This window comes from Dermacentor silvarum, chromosome 5 (genome assembly GCF_013339745.2).
Source record: "Dermacentor silvarum isolate Dsil-2018 chromosome 5, BIME_Dsil_1.4, whole genome shotgun sequence".
NCBI lineage: Eukaryota > Metazoa > Arthropoda > Arachnida > Ixodida > Ixodidae > Dermacentor > Dermacentor silvarum.
In genome coordinates this window covers 179374646-179379772 of record NC_051158.1, presented here as the reverse complement: position 1 = coordinate 179379772, position 5127 = coordinate 179374646, and the positions used below count along the sequence as shown (strand labels likewise).

The 5127-nt window shown below is 41.4% G+C and overlaps 1 long non-coding RNA gene across 1 annotated transcript; it reads right to left on the bottom strand.

The window, feature by feature from the left end:
* Positions 1-319: 319 nt before the first annotated feature.
* Positions 320-4561, bottom strand: LOC125945476 (uncharacterized). Its single transcript, XR_007466917.1, has 3 exons — positions 4338-4561; positions 2856-2960; positions 320-985 (listed from the first exon to the last, which is right to left on the bottom strand). It is a non-coding gene; the product is annotated as an uncharacterized LOC125945476 (long non-coding RNA).
* Between the last annotated feature and the right edge of the window lie 566 nt (positions 4562-5127).

Here is a 5127-nt window from a genome sequence, read left to right as displayed (position 1 = left end):
AATGCAGAGCAAGCACACAAGAAACACACCTGTTATTTTGTGCACCAATGTCATGGGAAGTCATTGTGAAAAGTTGATTTGGAAAGTCAGTATAAAGCTTGACTAGCCAACAGTTTTGATATACTGAAACAAAGTATATGTTCCACACATGAACTTGCTTTAAATAAGGTTTGATCCAGGAGCATCATGATGAATTTTCGCTTCTCAAGAGGTTCCTTGAGCAAGAAATTTTTTTCCCTCCTACATGACTTTTTTCAAATGTAAATAAAGTTCTCTGAACTAAAAATGCTGTGTAGCAGATTTTCCAATTACAATCCTGGTTTCCTTAAATTTTTGTAATACAAAAGCACTGCATGGTCTGTTATAAAATATGTTGCTTGAAAATGGTTTTTTTCTACTGCAAGACAAAAGCCTAAATATGCCACATTTATTACTGTTTAGGTGTGAAGTGACATATGAATGGGGGCCTTATAAAAACAAAGCACTTTTCATTAAGCTACTCTACTGGCCACATGCGGATGAAGTTAATATACATTGCCAATTTCTAAATTATTTGTACTTGGTACGATAATGGAAGATTAGGGCTTGTAGCACGTGAGTACATAAATGAGCAAATAATGTTTATTAAATCAGCCATACTCCGGTTACTGAATCAAGCTTCAAATGTGTGAGTTCACATTTTTTAAACAAAGGCCATCATGCATCAGCCAGTCATGCATAAATAAATGTTAAACATCACGCTTAATATTCTCCAACAAGAAATGATTGTATCAAACAGTATAAAAGTATTAAACAGCATATATTAGTTGATTCAAATTAGAATAAAGTGTATACATTTGAGCTGCAAAGTTCTAATTTATGCAGGAAATCACCTTTAGCTTTCATAAAAGCGAGAATACTGTTCACGGTTAACCACAAGGAACAGGGACTCCATTGTCAGAGTATCTTGACCATAAGTGCAACGGATGGCTGTGCTGGAATCCTACTTCCAGCATTAGCAAAACAACAACAGAATCATGAGAGTTGACTCTACATTTGATTACGATCCTATACACTGCGGGGAATTTGATAAGGCAACAAGCTTCTGAAAACAACACTCCCAATTATTGTGACCAAACACAAGGCACAGCTTAATTGAACATGACAAATGAAAGGTAGGCAAGATTTCCAGCTTTCAAATTTAGAAACCGCGATCACTAAGCCATCGTGAATACAAAATGGCATAGAAGCAAAAATAAATATACAGTAGCCTTTTCACCATGGAAAACTAACAGCATAAAATGTAAAGACACTCCCAAAGACATCTCTCAGCAATGGGCAATTCTCCAGGAGCATGGATGTGACCACAATATAAAACTCAATATAAAATCTGCAATGTAGTTGTGCATTACACTTCAGTAGCACTGCAGCAGAAGACTTCATGGGAGAAGACACAATAAGACTGCTATGCTCAAGGCATGAGAAAATAATTGTTTTTAACGCAACATTTATACACTACGAGACGAAGAGCACTATTGTACAGAGAGTGTGCACAACAGACGAAAATGAGGAATCCCCCAACTGCATTCTCACCTGCCCTGCATTACAGTAGTAAAGCAGTACTTGCATCCAGCCCAACAGTGTCCAACTCTCCACTGCAGTCGATAAGGCCTTTCCTGTATACTTAATTATTTTTATTTATTGTTGTGTATTTCTTTACTGACTGAGTAAGAATCAGTGTTTCAGCACATTTCCCTGGAAAATATAGCACGTCCTGTCAACAATTTTTTGCTCTTGTTCCAATGTGCTAGCTCGGCAGTACGCTGACAAGTACTATTCCCTTATTTATACTTGCAATCCTTCCTGATGCTCCGAATTTCTGCTTCATGCTCTGAACAATGACGTACGTCCTTCTACTCAGTTTATGTTGGCTTCCTACAATTTACGTGGTCCTTCATATTGCAGCTGCTCAACTACAGCCTAAAATTTCCTGCTGTCTCCTAAAAGCACCATCTTTATTGGATAACGTATCCTACGTTTCCCCCTCGCTGTGGGGGAGTTTATTTAAGTGCTGACCTATTTACTAGACCGCAGTGCTACAACAATTTCTCATCCTGTGTTGCCACTACATGCATGAGTCACAATGACTGCAACTTGGCCCATCCTCTCTGATTCAAGGCCACTTTCGCTCCTAAATGTACATTTTGCCACCTGGAGAATATCCAAAAGTATTGCATCCACGTGAAAAGTGCTCCTGTTAATCTTTTTTTTCTCTTCTCCTGTAACGCCTGTGTTAAATCAAACATGCTTGTGATTTTCATGAGCAGCTCAGTAAACGAAATAGGCACATGGTTTGCTGAAAAGAGGTTTTCAACTACCATAAGAAGCCATGGTTTCTTGCAATTTCTTGAATTCTCTTACAGTCTAGATAACAATCAAGCACATTTTGATGTTGATACTGTTTTCAAAACAATAAGAACAGCCGAAATTTTAAGGTTGTGATAATTATGTGAGAATTAAAGGTAGAGGAGTTCGATGCAATGAGCAAATAAGAAGCGCATTGCAGAGGGTAAACAAATATTCCTCTCCCACAAATAAATTGGTAGGCGGCGGGTAATTTGAAATGAGCACTGAATGCACAATACAGAATATGATGCTGAAATGCCCCAATCTGTGAATATCCTTGCACAAAAGAAAAACTTCATTATGAAAGGCAATGATGAAATTGCAAGTATATACTTCGGAATACCAGTCATATCTGCAATGTGCACTGTACCACCGGCAATATCTAAACAGTGCAGACACACACAACTGCACAAAATATCAACCTAAGGCTGTCAAAGGAGCCTAATATTACACTACACGCCTATATATACTTACAATGTTGTCTTGTCTGAAGGCAAACATAAGTGGCTTGCCCCTGATGACTTTCTGATGGAGAGCACAAAGGCTGGGAATTGTGAGGCTGTCATCTGGATGACCTGCAAGAAATGTCATTTTAAGTCCCACATAAACAAATGCTACCAGTACGAGAGACAAGATCACTGGCAATAAAGCTGATTTTGGTTTGCAAGATAAAAATCAAAGTATGGACTCGGTACAGCTTACTGAGAAAAAAAAGCCTCATACCACAGATGTTGCAGTGAAAGTTCATTGCATTGAAATTTCCACATACATATACGCTTGCCTGCTCATACACTGTTGCCAGTGCTGTGCCAGCGGTATTTCCATCGTTTAATATTTCTTTTAGTGCTCTCTAAGTTTATTATCAGCTATGAAAGTGGCTGCAAGAGTTCTTAAGTTGAATGTAATGACTAATCTTAGTGCCACATTGCAAATTTATACTCGATCACACTAGTGACTTGCACTATTATGCTATCTATAAATAGTGTGAATGAAACAAATTTGATTAATTATCGTGTTTCGTTGCCAATTCTGGCCAAACAGCACCAGAGAGTCATACAATTCAGTGGCAACTCCGTGGTAAATGCAAGAGGAATGCGTTAGAATGTCGCAACTCCTTGCAGGGCTCAAATACATTATTTAAACCATGTTCACCACATTGCAAAGTGATTCAACAAGTCATTTTACTCAAGTCCTGCCCTTTCGAGGAGCGAAGTCTTACACACACACGCGTACCGACATGACTCGCTTTCAACAATTTACACACACATACGCTTTTTTTTACACTTTGACACGCCTACTGAGAAAACATAAAAAAATTTATTGGACTCGCTGCAACCTTCTGAATTAAACCTCCAGCTCAATCAAACACATTCTCGAGTGCGAGGGCATGCCTTATAAATTCCATTTCTACGAATTATAATTGGGCTATAGGGGACAATTTTCGAAGGGCATGCGACCCACCCAGAGAGACCTAAAGCTTAGCACTTCATATCTTCAAATTATTAAAAGCTGCTCAAACCAATTGCTATATACGCGGAACATCGCAAATAACCAGCTATTCACTATTTAAGCAGTTGTCTCCTTGAATTCGGGAGTGTTACGTTTCAACAACAATATCATTAAGGGGCAAGCGATAGCGGGTGATTCTGGATTGATTCTGGTCCCCATTGCACGGGACACAGGCGTTTTGGCATTTGTAGGCAAAACGTTTTTGTGCGGGCGAAAAGCGGCGGCCGCATTTCGCCCGCCGCCTCCATAAGCAGTTGCCTACTTCAAGAAAATGTGGGCTAACCCAAGGTATACGTTTCACGATCGAAATTAGTGCAATCGTGAAACTCACTTTCCGGATTTCTGATTAATGTATTTATGCTGTTGATGAAACGTTTATTTCACAATAAAAATCAAGGAAGTGGATTCATCAGGGTAGAGGAGGGAAAAAGTAGGCAACTTACACCTTCCACTGGACCTCCGGCCCCTCCATATAACCCAGGGTGGCTTCCAGGGTGGCTCGACACCAAACTCGCTTTTCAGGGCGGGGGCAGCCGCTGCACCAATTTTGAAGAGGTTTGTTGCGTGTAAAACTACCGACCTTATGCAATACACACACACACACACACAAGCACGCGCGCCCACGCAAAAAGCTCACAAAACACGTACGCGTGCGCGCACGCACGCACACAGACAAAGCGCTCACAAAACACGCACGGTCGTACGCACGTGCGCGCACAGAAACCCGCATACAAGCACGCATGCACGCAAAGTACTCAAAAAACACGCACGCACGCACATACAAAGCGCTCACAAAACACGCACGAACGAACGCGCAAGCACATAGAGACCCGCATTCAAGCACGCGCGCACACGCAAAACACTCGCAAAACAGCAACGCGCACGCGCGCGCACGCACACATACAAAACACTCAAAAAACATGCACGCACGCACATACAAAGCGCTCAGAAAAAACGCACGGACGCACGGACGCACGCACGCACGCACACGTAAAGCGCTTACAAAACACGTAAGCGCGCGCGCGCTCACACACACACAAACAGATAAAGATAGCCCAAAACACGCTGAAGGAAGGCGTCCGGCAAGCAGGAGCAGCAGTACGCGAGGGCGCCAGTGAGAGCCAATATTTCGCCGGTACTTAAGAAAGGCGAAGCCAGTCGTCACTTCTTTTTCTACGCGATACAAAACGAACGACCGTGTTATAAGCCGCGCTGAACTCGCAAGAACACCAC